Below are 17,644 nucleotides of genomic sequence, written 5' to 3' on the forward strand. Positions count from 1 at the left end.
TGTAGCCATCGTTGCCCTGGAACTAGCTCTGTTTTCCAGACTGACTTTTAACTCACAGAGATCCTCCTGCCTCTGCCTCCCGAGTGTTGGGATTAAAGGCAGACATCACCACCACCTGGTCTATAAACTATATTTTTACAATACTTTCTTCAGTCCAAAAGCTTTTCGTTTCTGGACCCTATCTTGTTGGTTCTGACAATATCATGACCCTAGGCACTAGACTTAATGGAGTAAGACCATAATAGGATATTGTGTGAAACCCTAAATTACTATGCCAGGTCTCTCTCTTACTACAGCAACTAAGCCCCAAGTTCTTTCCATATGCCAGAGCCTCCGTGAAAACTAGAGCTGAGGGCTCTGCCCGGAAAGTTGAAGACAGGCTCGGGACTGAGGCGCATGTGGAATTCCTAATAACTTTGATGTATACTTAGCATTCTGAACTAATGATGGAAGGTTATTGAGGCTCTGGAGAGAGGAGGCTGGGGCCTTAGCAGTGAGTGACTGGCTACATGCATGCCTTTCTTCAGCAAGGTTTGAGGTATCTGCTGTGGGCTCCAGGTCCCATCTTTTACGGGGCCACAGTGTGGCAGTGACAGTAAGCTGTGGTAACCGTTATTATACAAACAGAGGAATTCTGTGGGTAGATTGTGGGACAGCATTGCCTGGGAGGGGAACTGAGCCTCCAACTGGACCCAGGATAGGAAACTAGGAAGGCGCAGAGAATACAATTTTGAGACAGGAAGATAAAGGCTTTTCCTACAACCTTGGAACCAGTCCTCCTAAGCAGGACATCCTATCCGGTGCCGACAGGAGAACTAGCATTATTGAGAAGGGAGGGGATAAAATTACTGCCCTCCTCTTTCTAGGGGTCTCCTGATGCCATGACCTCATGGTTTGAAAGGTGAAACAACTGAGCCCCTCCCATTTCTCCAACCCACTCAGTGAATCAAAGCGCTTGACCACTCACAGCCCAGGCGCAGAGGGATGCTAGTTTGGAGACTTGAATTTTACTTTCTCTCTCTCCCTATTGGCTGCCATTCTTCCGTGTGTGTGTGTGTGTGTGTGTGTGTGTGTGTGTGTGTGTGTGTGTAAGCTAGACAACAACCTTAGGTAATTTTTTTTGACAAGGTCTCTCATAGCCTGCAATTCAGGGATTCAGCCAGGCTGCTGGCCGCAGTGATTGGCCTGTCTGCACCTCCTCAGAATAGGGATTATAAGTGTGCCTCTAAGCTAGACATTTTTACTGCGTTAAGGATCCCACATTTGTGAGGTCAGCGTTTTACTGGCTGAGCGTTTCCTTAGCCCCTTTAGCAGTGTAAACAGTGCAACCCAGCACTCCAGTCTCACAGCAGGCCCTCACCGAGGAACCCTCCCACCCCTTACCGAAGTTCTTGGTGCTCTGACACCTGTATTCCTTGGATTTCAGCGGCAGAGTCCCTGGAAGGATTGGCCCTGGTCAGCGGCAGGGAGTTCACTGCCTGAGAGAGGGCAGTGGGAAGCAGGCAGGACCGGAGCTAGCTGGGTCAGCGCCGGCCTGGGAGGGGCAGGCAGGTGGAGGCGGGTCCGACCTGAAACCTCCCAGCCCTTCCCTGTCACCTGCGGGTTTGGCGTTACTCCGGCTCCTCCCTCTCTGGAAATCTGAGCATCTGTTGGGTGGGCCAGGGGACAGCTGCCTTTAGCCTTCCCCACCTTGGTTGGGTTTTACTGGGAACCTGCTCCTGGATGCTTTGGGACACTTATCTTTCCGGTGGAGAAAGTTTCTAGGACTTTACAGCTAGTTCCGTGGCGAGGAGAACGACCGGTGGAGGTGAGCTTCTGCTGGCTGTGACAGCTGAAGGCAGCGGGGGACTCAGGGATAAAAATAGCTCCCACCTGTGGCCAAGACCGTTCTAAAGAAGATCTGCTCAGTCAAGATCCGTCTCTTGTAAGTTTGACTGGGGAGAGGTGGAATCATATGGGGTGGCAGGGGCTTGCCTGTTTTAAGGAAATCTCGGTAAGGTGACCTGAAAGCAAGACGCGCGCGCTCCAGGGCAGTGAATCCTGTCCAACAGCCTTCCTTCCTTCCAGCTCTTTGTGTACAGTTAACAATGGTCTGCACAGAGCTTGGCTCTGCCTTAAACCCTTTCTTCCTCCTACTGGAGGTCGTCTGTCCAAGGAGTTCAAGGTCAGACGTTGGACACTAGGTCAGTTTGGGAAATATTTTTCAATTCATGCAAATATTTAGAATCTTTCACCTCCCTTTTCTATCTGGCTTCTTCCCCTGACTCTATTCACATACAAGGTTTTCACTTGCTCTATCTTCTTTAACTCTCCCCACATCCCCACACCTTTAAATTGTATTTTTCTACACATATTTAATTCTTTGGGAATTTCATATATGCATAATTATATATTATATAATACATATTCACTCCCATCCCTTCCTGTAACCCCACCCAAATCCACCCCACTATTCCACTCCTCTTCCCAGCCTCTAGTCTTCGTTTTTTAAAAAATAATCCACAAAGTACAATTTGTGCTTCCCAGATACACACGTGTGTGTGTGTGTGTGTGTGTGTGTGTGTTGGGGCCATCCACTGAAGCGTGGGTCCAGCAGGGGCCACACCCTTAAAACTACCTCTTTCTGACCCAGAAGTCGTCAGCAGTTGGTAACTCCTCCGAAAGGGGTGGGGGGTCAGCGAGTCCCTCTGCCTACCTTCCAGAAATCTCAAGCACCAGGGGAGAAGAAAGTAAACACATTTTCTAGCAAGTCTTTACAGGTACTTGGAGTTCTTTGTCTTCTTTTTTTCCATTCTTTCTTTTACACCATTAGTTCCTTCCTTTCTTTTAGTTCCTCCAGTGCTAACAGCCTCTAACTCTGTAAAGAGTACACTAAAGGAGAAAGGAAGTGGCCCTCCACGTGATGCTCTAAAAAGACTAATTTTAAAAACCACAGAAATTGATTGTCTGTGTGGAGGCCAATATTGCGGCTTCTTTGGGGGGGGGTAGATATTTGTAGATTGGACCATTCAAGACAATGTTTGCTGCCAGGTTTCTCCACATGTAAAGGCTCTTCTACTGTCTACCCAAGGGTGACATGAAAAATCTGGGGTCCTCATGCGGAATCTCCCTGAGAAAGAGTTCTTGAGGCACCTTGAAAGTATTGTATCAGGACATCCCAAGGTTTCAAGACGGCTGTGTTCCAATATCCCAGATCTTGACAATTTGCTTATTCCTGTTACTTATAATCACTCACAGTGGCAGTTCCCGTAACCGCTCTGTCTGCACATTGTAGGTAGTACCCCTCTGACTCATTTTTTTAATGCATGTTTTATTTTCTCCGGTTGTTAAGGTTTCTGGACCTTGCTCTCCATTAAGCAGAATCAGAGGTTATGGTAGGAACCAGGTGGAAAGAACTGAACTGTGTTTTGAGTTCTAGTTCCAGCTCAATCTTGAAGTCCCATTAAGTCCCTTCCTATATTTACTCTGGGGTTTTTAAAAGTCTTTACCGTGTGTGTGTGTGTGTGTGTGTGTGTGTGTGTGTGTGTTTGTGTAAGGGGTGTGTTTTCTCTTAATTTTCAGAATAAAGACTTGTCGGGAAGGGTATTTGATCTCTTCTTAGCACGCACGTGTCCTGTGCTGGGAATCACTGCTCTGCAGAATTTGAACTGTGGACTTTCCTCTTGGTTCCAGAAGGTGTTCCGGTATGCTGGACATCTCTGCAGGTGACAAAGGGCATGGGGCTTAGGACGGATGGAACCTCAGACTAATTACTTTTTCTCTCCATGTCTCATTTCCTCCTGGCTGGAGAGAATAATATTCCCTAAGATGTCTTATAGATTGGTGAAGGCTATAACACAAACTGTACAGAGTCTGCAATTAATTGTCATTCAACAAACAGGAACAATTTCTTCAGTGTTCTTTTTATCATGATATTTTTCATTCTTGGAGATTTATTGTTGTTTTTTGTTTTGTTTTGATACAAGGTCTCATGTAGCCAAGTCTTACTTCAAATTCTCTATGCTGCTGGGGGGTGTCTTTGAACTTCTGATCTTTTTGTCACCATAATTTGTCTTAATAAAAGAAAACTTTTATTAAGGTAAAATTTGTCTCAAAATAATTATCAAGTCCTACACGTGCATGATCAACATTTAAGCAAGCCCAGGAAGGAGTCCTAGTTCATAATTGGTGACTGTGTTGCCCGTGAGCTAGAGGTGAGTTGTGATCCCAGGGAGCAGATGTGATTTTAGATGGCTTCACAGCAGAGTAGAATGCATAGCCACAGCCCAGCTATTTTCCCCATCTGCCCTTTGCTCTGGTGTACACCTCCTGGTCACACTCTCGGGATGAATATCCACACACTGACCTGTGTAGGGAAGATGGAGAACAGGGAAGCATGCCTCCTCTCATACTTCTTCACAGCTAAGACATACACTCTCTGACTTCCAAACATTTCCTAAGTTGACTACAGCTATTATTACACCTCTGGATTTTGCTGCCCTCAAATGCAAACTGGGAAGTCTCGCGACTTCGGAATCTCTCCTGTAAGGGTGTTGCCTTCGGGAGGCTGTAGGAAGACTAAGTTATGCACACTGGGATTTTCTGTGGGGGTGAAGTGTCATGACTCAGTGTCCCGCCCTAGAGCACTTGCTCTGGTTAGACACAGTGAAACATTACTCCACACTTCAGTCCAGATGCAACTTATGACTCTCTGTCATGCATATCGTAACAAGCAGACCAACACAGACTGGACGGATGGCTCAGTTCTTCCAAAGGATCAGAGTTCAGTTCCCAGCACCCAAGTCAGTCTATAACTGCCTCTAACTCCAGAGGATTCCACACTCTCCTCAAGCCTTCAGGGGCCCTCATACTGTTGTAATAATAGGGGCGGCCAGCCGCTTCCCTGCCGCCCCAGCTCCCGGTCGCCAGCTAGCTCTAGCTTATGCCCCCAAATAATTACAAGGAAACTGTATTCTTTTAAACACTGCCTGGCCCATTATCTGTAGCCTCTTATTGGCTAGCTCTTACATATTAATCTAACCCATTTTTAATAATCTGTGTAGCCCACGAGCTGGCTTATCAGGAAAGATCTTAATCTGCGTCTGCCTGGAGTGGGAGAATCATGGTGACTCCTGACTCAGCTTCCTTCTCCCAGCATTCTGTTCTGTCTACTCCGCCTACCTAATTTTCTGTCCTATGAGGGCCAAGGCAGTTTCTTTATTAGTTAACCAATGAAAGCAACAGATAAGATACAAGACCCACCTCCATCATCGTACACATATGGCATGCATATACACACATATACATCTATGTAAAAATGTATTTTAAAAACCGATTACTAAACAACTTAGCTGGTATAGTTTGGAATAAAGTTTAAAACTGTATTTACTGCTCTTGCTCCTGCCCCTGTTCTTCAAGTCTGAGTTGGAAAGAAGGTCCTCCCATTCTGCGTGTGTTCGCTTGCCAGAAAAAGTATCTGCATTCCTACGTGAGTCTATGGTGTCTCTAGTCCAAACCCCACCCACCACTTCCTTCTGAGCTATTTAAGTGAATGTTGGGGAGGGCGAATGTCAAGTAAGAGGTATTGATAAGAAAATAGATTCATTATTTAGGATGAAATAATGAATTCATTATTCATTCTTAAAAATGATAACTGAACATTTTAAGAGGGAATTCTTATGGAATTTTACCCTCTTGACTTCTCTTTGGTATTGTTAGCTTTCCAAATCCTTTTAAGTACAAAAGTCTTTTCCTTTAAATTCTAGCTCGAGTATGCATGCCTTAGTCCCCCATCTCCCAAGCTTTGTCCGAGTTGGCTGAATAAATGAACACCCAGCATTGCCTCTTCCTGCCTCTTATGACTGACTACATGATTTCAAATTAAAGAGTTTTGTTGCAATGCCCCGCAAGGTGTGGGAAAATTATACCTACTGTGTAGGTACCACGAGAGAGAAAAAGGAATTTAATTACTTTAGGTTTTGTTCATTTCTGAGAAAAATTGTTCTGCAGGGTTCAGATTAGCCCTGTCAGTTCCTAAAATCCTCGATCAGGCTGGGTTTCCATTCTCACCAGACCAGGACTATCTGGCATAAGAAATTAGGTAAAAATTATTCTTTTGGAGCATTTGTTCGCTTTGTTCATCTTCTTTGATTTGATCAGTTAACTTGAACATTTGTTCATTGTGCTGATGATATACATAAGGTCCAGACAGAATCAAGCCAAGACTGAGTCAAACTGCTCAGCTTACGTGTAAATGTCCCTGGAACCCGAGTCTAGATTCTGATTCCTGGACTCTTCCTGAGAGGCTCCATCCAGTGGGACACCCGGGAATCTTCATTTGAACAGAATGCTAAGGTGATGCTGAGCCCACGGAAAATGTTTGTTTTGTGTGTGTGGTGCACATACAGGTATGTGGATATGATCGTGTGCATACAGGTGTGCATGTGGTGCCCTTGCAAATACGCGCGCATGTGTGCAGAGCCCGGAAATCAACACTGATTGTCTTTATCTTTCTCCCCTCACCTTACGTTTTGAGGCGGGGTTTTTCATTGAGACCAGACTTCACTAAATGTCTATTGTGACTGGACAGGTTTTCCTTCAACTTGATGCTTTTTATCTTTTTTTAATACCAAAGAAAGTCTCATCTAAAACAGTTTTCTCTAAACACTTGCAGATGAAGGTCTGTCCTTAGGCTATCAAGGATTACAGCAGATGGATAAGTTCAGAACTAGGAAGGGGGGCTTAGATCAGTCATGAACTATTTTATTAGATTGTTCCACAGTGTCTCTCAATTTTGGATATAAATCCCCAACTGAATAATTCAATATTTGATTCCCCCCCCCACATACACACACCAATAATCCTCCTCATTCCCCATTCAGGCTATCCAAATACACCCTATTTCTGGCTCTCTGTGTGTCTTATGGTAACCAGGCTGCAGCCCTTTTATCCCTTGGGGTACACAGGTTTCATGATCTGCAGGCACCTCAGAATAGGGACGCTTCACCTCAGTGTTTGATAGACTACTGAGTCAGGAACTACCTAAAGGTGTATTGGGGTCAGTCAACACCCATTTTCTACATGACTATCGAATCCAAAATGTTTTGCTTTTTGTGACACACTTTGTAATTGTCTCCTCTTTTAGCCGAGAGGAACTTTAAATAATTCTCTATGCCTGCTTTTGAGGAACACAGCATATTCAATGCTAATCTTTATTTCAAAGCCGAGAAGGAACTTCCTTAATCATTGTGTTCTTCTCATCTTTCCATTTACTCATTTAGCCTAAGAGAAACTGACTCTGACCATCCCACCACACCCTGGGTGCAGAGGTAATTACTGGTCCTGTGGTCCCAGAAGGGCACGATTTGGAGAATTCTGTTTACCTGCACTTAGGTTTGCTATTGAACAAAACTGACAGAGAGAGCTGCAGTCTCTTTTTCTTCTTTTCCTTCTTTTTCCCAGCGACAGAAAGTGAGTCGGAATGACCCTTGAATTGCTAATGTCTGTCACCTGGAGAAGGAGCAAATTATTTTCTGGCCTCTGTGTTGCCGTGTTTAGAACATGTGTTCTGAGTAGCTGCTTTTTTCACTGCCTCTTTTGCCAGCCGAGGTGCAACACAAACTATTTTAATTAATACCGTGTCACCAAAAGGGATTGAGGTAGCCCATTGAATTCTGCCAAGATGGAGTCTTTTGATGAAAACATATCTTTATTGATTGAGGATGAAAAAAAATCATTCTTAAAATGAAATCCAGAGGAAAAAAAAATCATGTCCCTCAGAGAAAATTTCTGAGTGGCAGGCCAAGATTAACATCATAAAATTGAATTTGTGCTTCAAGCCTTTGATGTAACCAGCAGCTGGGAGATGGTGCTGCCCTAGCCGCATGCCCTCTGATTATTGTGGAGAATGAAATAAGGGTTTCTGGTGTCCCTCCTCTAAGAAATACAAACGAGCTATTACTAGGTAGTTTCTTGCTAGTTAAAATGGGTTGGATCGATTGGAAGCCTCTTAGGCCCTCATTGGCCCGTGAACTCCAGGAGTTGAGCATTTATTTATGCCCCAGGGACAGAATTTGTGGCTGTTGCTATAGAATGACTTCTTTGGTCAGTAGGAACCTAGCAGAGGAGGGCAAGGGGTTCTACTTGCCAGGGACTGATTTGGAATGGGCAGAGGCTGGGCAAGGTTAGAAAGCAGCACAATGCTGGGTCTTCTTCGGCCCTGAAGGTGCTCCTCAGCTCCTGGACTCCGAACTGGAGCCCACGCTCTGTGTGGAACTCGTCTCTGAGTTACGATCTTAGGACGCAGGATCACCCTTTCAACAGGTTTTCTCCTGTTTTTGTTAGACCTGGTACTTTGAATGAACCACTGCCCACACTGTTGACTCTGAGTGCGTAAATAATAGGTTTTGTAGATGAAGAAACAAAATCTCTTTGTAGATACACCCTCAGACTGAAGAATGGCTTGGACCTCAGTCACCCTGTGGTTGAGCTTAAGTTGTATTTGTTTTGCATTGTTTCCTTTTCTTTGGAACACAGGCTTGCTCGTGTGGATTAAGCAGGAGATGATGCTGTCTCAACCTTCACTCTCAAGCTCTTTGAGAAGTGGGATGGGTCTTGACGTCAGACAGACATAGGATATAATTATTCCTCACCGGGGAACTCAGATTCGCCCAGCTGTCTTCCTCCTGAGAGTAAATACTAAACGGCAGGCATGCGGATGAATTAGGAAAGGTGGAAACGCCCCAGTCCAGTGTCCAAGTGATAGTTGGGATTTAGTAAACACGGATGACAGATCTGTAAAGGTTTCCTGGTGACTGAGAAAGACAGGAAAAGTCAACTGAAGTATGGATGTGTGCTCAAAGAAGGGGAGATGGGACGAGCCAAGGCCAGGGAGATCTTTTCCTAAAGGGATGGCATGAGGAAAATAAAAAGGAAAGAAAGCTATCTGGCCTATGACACTACAGCCACTGAAGGAAGAAGGGACAGGTAAAGATAAAGATGTTTGCTGGCAAGATGGAGAACCTGTGTTCAATCTCCAGGACCCGCTTGGTGGAAGGACAGAGCCAACTCCCATAAGCTGTTCTCTGACTTCACGTGTAGGGAGAGAGAGAGAGAGAGAGAGAGAGAGAGAGAGAGAGAGAGAGAGAGAGAGAGAGAGAGAGAGAGAGAGAGAGGTTTTAAAAGACCCTGGTGTAGCCAAAGCACCTGTAACCTGTAACTAACTTTGGGGGAGGCAGAGACAAGCAGAACCTTGGGGTTAGACCCTCAGCCAGATTAGCCTATCAGTGAACTGTGTGTCAGCAAGAGACCTGATGTCAAGGAAACAGGTTTATGGCACCTGAGGAGTGACAGCTGAGGTTGTCCTCTGGCCTCCACAGGCAAGTGTATGCGTACAAGCGGATAAACACTCACAGGTATACAATCAGGGATTTAAGTAAGACAACGTTCATTTATTTGTGTTACAATCCTGTATCTCCACACTGCCCACCCTTCCCCAAGCACCCTGCTAGGTAGAAGGTGTAGGTAGAAGCATTCAGTGCAGGAGATGGGCTCAAAGGCTTCCAAGGAGCCTGGTCCCAGCTATCGCACACACACAAAACACCAGAATCACAGTTTAGGACTATACACAGAATTGCTTCCCAATAGGTAGCCCGCTGCCCTCTGCCATCTCTCAGGGAAGAAGGAGTGGACTCAATGGCAGTGGATTCACATTCATAACTGGTTTGTGTGGAACTGAGAGGGGAAAACCCCATGCAATGTAGGAGTCAAGGCTAAGGGACAGCTAAGCCTAAGGAAAACATATTTGTGGAGGAAGAGCCAAGGGGTGAGAGACTAGCTCCTGGCAACTCGAGGAGAGATGCCTTCCTCAGTGGGAACCCTACTGTGGGAGATCATGCGTGCTGGATTTCTAGCTGCTGTTGAGATTTCTGGAAGATGCCTGTGCTTCAGGAACTCAGGCTGGACGCAGTGGTGGAGACACTGACTTTGTTACAGCAGACAAGGTGGAACTGATTCTCAGCAGGTATGAGAGATTCCAGTTGTGCAAGCCCCTTCTACGCCAACTACCATCATGCCTTCGTTGTCTCCACACAGGCAACTGAATTTGCTTAAACATGGTGTCTGGGCCCCCAGAAACATTCAGGGCACCTATCTCTTCAGACATGGGCAAACTCCTGGTGGTGTGTGACAGTCTCTCTTGGGGGAAGCCCTACAGGGCGGCAAAGCCTCCAGCACACAGAGGGTATGCAGTAAGTCTTTTAAGTGGTCAGGGAGAAGAGAGGCCAGTTGAAGAGAAAAAGAGTGAGAACTAATAAGGGAGGCATTGAGCTGGCAGAAAATGAAACTTGGAACCAAGACAAGGAAGTTATTCTAGGAGATTAGCATGGCACACTTAGAAAAAAGTAAGCTACAATAAGGCAAAGCTGGAGTATTAAAGTGACAAGAGGATGCTCACGTGGTGAATGACTTTGCTTGTTAAATGACAGAAAGGATCTGAAACAAAGGCACATGGGATAGCCTTTGTGTCGGGATGTTTTCAATACTTCTGTTACTTTTTAAAAGTATGCGTATATGTGTGTATGTATATATGTGTATATGGGTATATGTGTATATGTATGTATGTGTCTATGGATAGATGTGTGTATGTGTATATGTGTGTATGTATATATGTGTATATGTATGTGTATATGGGTATATGTATATATATGTGTATGGTTAGATGGGTATATGTGTATGTGTATATGTGTATATATGTGTATATGTGTATATGGTTATATGGGTATATGTGTATATTTATGTATGGGTAGATGGTTATATGTACGTATATGTATATGTGTATATGAGTATATGTGTATATGTGTGTATATATAGATGGGTATATGTGTGTATGTGTAGATGGGTTTATGTCTATATGTGTATATGTGTGTGTGTGGGTAGATGGGTATATGTGCATATATGTATATGAGTATATGTGTGTATGTGTGTAGGGGTATATGTGTGTATGGGTATATGCATGAAAGTGCAAGTTCCCAGAGAGTCCAGAAGAAGGCATTAGATCGCTAGGAACTAAATTGCAGGCTATGTTGAGCAGTCCAGTGTAGGTGCTGGGACTAGAACTTGGGTCCTCTGCAAGAGCAGTACATACTCGGAACACCTGAGTTATTTACCCAGCCCCCACAGCAGGGTTTTAAGGCAGCAGTGGGAGCTCAGTATAGTACAGTGGCCAAAGATTTCTTAACTCTTGTAATCCCAGCTCTTGGGAGGTGGAGGCAGGGGGATCAGAAGTTCAGTCAGCCTCAGCTACAGAAATAGCTGAAGGGCGGCCTGAGTTACAAGAGACACTGTTTCAAAAAACTGGGGTGAAATGAAAGGTGAGAAACGATTCTCACTGTGACAGGGCATTGTGGTCATGTGATCCAGCAGCACAAGACAAACACAATGTTAGTGGGTGCTGTTTTATTGTGCATTGTCAAAAAGAAAGCCAGCATATATATGTCAGGACTCTGTAGACATGTGTGATTCCTAAGGATATGCTTATGGACTGCAATTTATTCTGTTTTATTTTATAATTAGTTTATTTCACCCTAAGTTGTGGAGTTGAGGGGAGCAGTGCTCACATGGTGCTGACCACACTATGGTGTTGGGCAGAGGAGCTCATGGGATTAGGGGAGTCCATCCCAACATGAACCAGAGATTTATTCTTACATAGACGAATTTCATATTTTCCATGTGTTAACCTAAGCAAATATATTAGGCAAGTTGTTTTCCATATCGTCCTAGGAAATGAGAAAAATATATGACTCAACACTGAAATGGGCTTATTCAATTCACACACACAAAAACAACTGCTTTGCCAACAACACAAAGGCTTACTTAAAGTTAACCACTGGGTGACTCAGTAATAAGGACATTGAGAGCTGAGAGTTTGTTTATCCCCTTTCCCTGTTCTGTGCAGCCCAATACAACAATTGCACAGCAACTGCACAAATAAGTATTTGTTTGGTTTAAGAATGGACACAGGGCTGGAGTGATGGCTCAGGGTTTGAGAGCAATTGCTGCTCATCCAGAGAACCTAGGTTTGGTTAGAGCACCCACATCCATAGGCCTCAACTCCCTGTAAGGCCAGCTGCAGAAGGTCTGGCGCCTCTTCAGGCTTCCATGGGTACTGCACTCAAGTACGTATGCCCCCTCCCCCCGCCCCCACCACATATGTGATTTAAAAATAATGAAATAGATCTTTTTTAAATGGACTAGGTAGCGTGCTAGGTAGTTTTAGGTTTAAAAAATGGCTTTAAGTATAAAATATTTGGATAATTAAATGTAGCACAATTTAAAACAAAACAAACAACCAAAAAAAAAAATGTCCCTGAGAAAGCAGCATTCTCTTAAGGCCTAAGCCTGAGGGTTTAAATGTGGGGACTGTCGTTCTCTGAACTGCTCCCAGATTAAATAGACATGAACGTGTGTGTCTGAAAAATAGCTCCTCTGAGCTGCTCATGTTTCTTTTCCCACGCTAGCACCTGTCCTCTCACAATGCCCGCACAGAACACACTTGGCTGTTGTTTAGTTTTGTGAGTGCTGTGGCTATGCAGCTTAACAAGCAGAGGTGAAGTGTGCAGGCAACGCTTCCTAAAACCCTGTAACTCAGCAGGTAGAGGTGGGATCTGTAGAGCTGGAGCTTCATCTCTCCAACAACTGGGAGGCAATTTCTTGGTTGGTTCGTTTTATTGCATGTCCTGGATCATGAGTATTGGAAGAGCAGAGACTAATCTGCATGTCTGCTTAATTGATATTACCTCCTAAGGTAATTGCTGAAAATAGATTTCTTTCAGGCTGTATATTCTGATTATGGTTTTGACTCCCCCTTGCTCCTCTCAGTTCCTCCTCCTTTCTCCTCCCATCTAGGCCCATACCCTCCTTTCTGTCTTTCTCTAAAAAACCAACCAGACAGATGGTACACACACACACACACACGGATGGAGAGATGGGAAACTTCAGTAGTGATGTAATGTATGAGAGAAGAATAAAAATAAACAAATATACATCTAAAGAATAATAATAAAAGAGAAGATGATAAGATGAAACAAAACCAAACAAACTGAAATAGAACCAACCAACCAAACAACCTAACAAAAAGAGTCAAATAAAAAGCACAGGAAGCACATATAGGTGCAGAGACACACATGCTCATGCTCCCACACACAGGAATTTCATAAAAACACAAAGCCAGAAACCTGAAGGATCTGAAAGACCAAAAAAAGCCCTGACAATGTCATGAGACAAAGAACCTCCAAAAATGCCATTGTCATTGGGATTGTTTTCTCTGGCCATCTACTGCTAGACACAGAGCCTACCCTTAAAAGTGGTTTGTTTCCCTAAGTGAGACTTCCTGGGAAAAAAAAAAACCTAATTTTTCATTTGCAAGTAGCTATCAACTGGAGATAACTTCTGGGTTCAGAATAGAGACAGAGCCATGTGTGCATTTCTTCTTTAAGTTCCAGGACCCCATCTGCTGTACACCTGTACAGGCCCTGTACACGTTGCCATAAGTTTCTGGGAGCTCATATGTTTGTCAGCACTGTTGTGTCTGGAAGGCCTTGATCCCTTTGTGTCCTTCATCCCCTGTGGCTCTTACCTTGTTCTACCTCCTTATCTGCAGGGTTCCTCGAGGGGAGGAATTTGGAGGAGACATTTCCTTTTATGATTGAGTGTCCCAAGCACTCTCATTCTTTGCGTATTGTCTTACTGTGGGTCTCTGTGTTTGTCCCCATCTGCTGCAGAAGGGAGCATCTCTGATGATGAGTGAGCAAGGCACGGTTCTGAGTATAAAAGAATGTCATTAGGGATCATCTTATTGCTATGTTCCTCTGGCAGAACAGTAGTATTTGATGTTTCCCTAGCTCCTTAGCCTGTCTACTCTCAGGTTATTGGCCATCCAAGCAATATCGGGTATGGGTACCATCTTAAGAAGTGGGCCTTAAGTCAAATCAGATATTGGTTGGTTACTCCCACAAGCTTTGTGCCACTATTGCACCAGCGCATCTTGTAGGCAGGTCACCGTTGTAGACAGAAGGGTTTGTAGCTGGGCTGATGTTTACCTCTCACCATAGGCAGTGTGCAGAATGCCTCTTCCAGTTCTGTGAGCACGAGTCCATAGAAATGGACTCAAGGTAGGCATCAGCTCAACTTATCCATGTTCTGTGAGTTATATTGGTATTGTCTTCAGCAATAGGGCCTACCCATCAGTTTCTGGAGAGCCACCAGTAGCCTTGGCAATAGCTTGAGTTATTTGTGGGTGTCCATAGGATCCTTTTGGCCAAGAACTCGACTAGATGTAACCTATTATCAATACTGGAAGCTTCATTTGGTTAAGAAACGTCCAGATGGGTCTTTGTCTCCACTGTTATTTGGCAGTTTCATTTAGATCACCTTCATGTATGCATATATTTCAGGAAGATTCTATTGTATTAGGTTTCTATACAACTCACTCAGAATGCCCTTAGTTTTAGTTGTCCCTCCCTGTATGCCTTTGCTTTGTCCCCTCTCCTCTCTCCCTCCATGGTTTATCCTCCCATTCTAACCCACTCCTATTCCTTCCATAAATGTCTATTGTATTTCCCCTTTATAGGGAGATTCATCCTCCTCCCTAGTGCCTTGCTCTATACCTAACCACTGTGGCTATATGGAGTATATTCTTCAAATCTTTTAAAGACTACAGAATATGGCATTTGAAATGTTTTAAGAATTTAGGACTTATCATGACAATGAGACACATCTCCTGACAGCACCAATTATTTCGAGAGGGAGATGGGCATCCAAGAATCCCATTGGTTAGCCATTTGGTTAAGAAACTGCTCTTGTCTGAACTGTTTGATGAACTGGACCTGCAGAACCAGTAGAAAAATGACTGCTGAACTTGCCTAAAAGTGAGAGATGGTCCTTCAGGATTCCTACTTCATGAAAGAGTCTGCTAGATATTCTTCAGGACACAGAAGAAAGTAACTGACAAATTGCCGATATAGTAGGAACTGTCTTTGAAATTTCCTGATTTATGAAAAAGTCTGCTAGATACAATAGGCCTATACTATGGGTAGGTTGAAAACGGATGCCCCAATGATACAGAAGAACTTTGGATGACTGTCCAGGCAGCGAGATGTCTCTGTCAATTCTAGAGTTTTGGAAGTTGCTTATAATGCACTTCCTGTTTACATAGATAATATTATATCCTTTTAGAGTCTTTGATGGAATTGAAGAATAGATAGTTATAATAAAGTTTTCCTTAGTTATGGTAAAAGATAAAATAGATATAACTGTAATTCTTGCTTGATACCTGTTTTGTTATATGTAATTTTTCTATGTTGAAGCTAAGACCTTCCTTCTTATTTAAACAGAAAAGGGGAGACAATGTGGGATTCCCCACTGTATCCTGTGAATATCATTGGTTAATAAAGAGCTGCTCTGAGCCTATAGCAGAGTAGGGCAGGGCAGAGCAGAGCTAGGCAGGACTGGACTGAAAGCTGGGAGAAAGGAAGGCAGAGTCAGAGAGATGCCATGTACCCATGCTGGAGACAGACAAGGGAACTTTAGCGGGTAAGCCACAGTCACATGATGATACACAGATTAATAGAAATAGGTTAAATTAATATGTAAGAGTTAGCCAATAAAAAGCTAGAGTTAATGAGCCAATCAATAATTTAATTAGTACAGTTTCTGTGTGATTATTTTGGGGCTAAGCAGCTGGGAACAAACTAGAGCCTTCCTATTACAGTGGTTAAGTATGGATCTATTTGCATTCTTCTACATTCATTCACCCAGTTTGACTAGCACCATTTGTTGAAAATGTATATTTCCAGTGTATATTTATGACTTCTTTATCAAAATCAGGTGTCCATAGATGTATGGATTTATTTCTATGTCTTCAATTCTATTCTATTGATATCTCCTTTTTTATGCCAAAATACCATACTGTTTTTATTATTGTAATTCTCCAGTACAATTTAAGATCAGGGATGGTGATACCTCCAGTCATTACTTTATTGTTCAGGAGTGTTTTAGGTATTTTTTTTGTGTGTATGTATGTCTATTTGTATCCCCTTGGTCTCCTTCAGTTGTCTTTTTTTAAAAAAACAGTTTTTTAAAATATTTATTTATTATGTATACAATATTCTGTCCGTGTGCATGTCCGCAGGCCAGAAGAGGGCACCAGACCTCATTACAGATGGTTGTGAGCCACCATGTGGTTGCTGGGAATTGAACTCAGAACCTTTGGAAGAGCAGGCAATGCTCTTAACCACTGAGCCATCTCTCCAGCCCCTCCTTCAGTTGTCTTATTGCTCTATCTAGGACTTCAAGTACTATATTGAATCAGTATGGAGAGAGTGGCCATCTTTGTCTTGTTTCTGATTCTGGTGGACATGTTTTGAGTTTCTCTCCATTTATATTGATGTTGGCCATGGGCTTGCTGTAAACTGACTGTATTGTGTCCTACAATTTTCTGAGTAGCAGTTAACCACTCACTGGTATTGATGAGGAACTCTGCTTTGATGTTGACCAAGGATTAATTTGAGAGTAGTTATGTTTCCAAAGGTAGAAGACATCATGCTTCTGAGTGTGGAACACAGGAGTGTATGTGTGCATTATTCTTATTTGCCTTGGCTAGCCTTCAACTAAGTAAATGTATTGATTGTTGTTGCTTTGGTTTTTCTATGACGTGGTCTTCTTCTAGTAGTCTTATTCAAGAAATCTTTTGCTTTCTGAATCTCTGTAAGCTGGCAGGTTTTGGAAAACCCACTTCTTTGGGGACCATGCCAAGCACTCAGGATGCTCAGGTTCCCCCAGGTTCTGTGAGGACCATGCCAAGCACGCAGGATGCTCAGGTTCTGTGAGGATCATGCCAAGCATGCAGGATGCTCAGGTTCTGCGAGGACCATACCAAACACGCAGGATGCTCAGGTTCTGCGAGGACCATGCCAAGCATGCAGTATGCTCAGGTTCTGTGAGGACCATGCCAAGCACGCAGGATGCTCAGGTTCCCTCAGGTTCTGGCTGCTTCATACATCTGTTTCTAAGGGACTATACAAATGACAGGATCTGTATAGATGCGCCGTCTTTCTGCTGGATCCTTTAATTTGCTTCTGTTTCATTTTTTCCAGCATGGAACAGGACTTTACCACCAACAGCCAGCTTTGTGACAGTGCCCGCTAGTTCGTTCCTCCTTGAAACCTTTGTCCTTTTGAAGTTTATGAAGGTGATTTGTGCACAATAACCAGATTTGTTTATTTTGTAAATAAAAGTAATGTATTATAATTAACTCACAAATAAAAACACCTGCTGGGCAGTGGTAGCACATGGCTTTAATCCAGCACTCAGGAGGCAGAGGCAGGTGGATCTCTGAGTTTGAGGTCAGCCTGATCTACAAAGTGAGTTCCAGGACAGCAAAGGCTACACAGAGAAAGTCTATCTCAAAAACCAAAAACGAAACAAACAAACAAAACAGAATAAAACAACAACAACCCCTATACCACCTAACTCTTACATCTTGAATTAACCCATTCCTATTATTTTATATTTTAGGTTCATGGTTTACCAATGAGGTTTCTGCAGCTACATGGAGTCTCTTGGACCTGCCTTCTCTCTCTCTCTCTCTCTCTCTCTCTCTCTCTCTCTC

General features: G+C 43.6%; 1 protein-coding gene across 3 annotated transcripts in view; it reads left to right on the forward strand.

The window, feature by feature from the left end:
* Window positions 1–1,621: 1,621 nt before the first annotated feature.
* Window positions 1,622–17,644, forward strand: part of Wdr72 (WD repeat domain 72) — a 187,406-nt gene continuing 171,383 nt past the window's right edge. For all 3 annotated transcript variants that reach the window (XM_050125831.1, XM_050125837.1, XM_050125847.1), the window contains exon 1: window positions 1,622–1,924. The gene's annotated coding sequence lies outside the window, so the exon portion shown is untranslated. The remainder of the gene's footprint in view (window positions 1,925–17,644) is intronic.

This window comes from Alexandromys fortis, unplaced genomic scaffold, assembly GCF_014885135.2.
Source record: "Alexandromys fortis isolate MF-2015 unplaced genomic scaffold, M_Fortis_MF-2015_v1.1 scaffold_22, whole genome shotgun sequence".
Taxonomy (NCBI): Eukaryota; Metazoa; Chordata; class Mammalia; order Rodentia; family Cricetidae; genus Alexandromys; species Alexandromys fortis.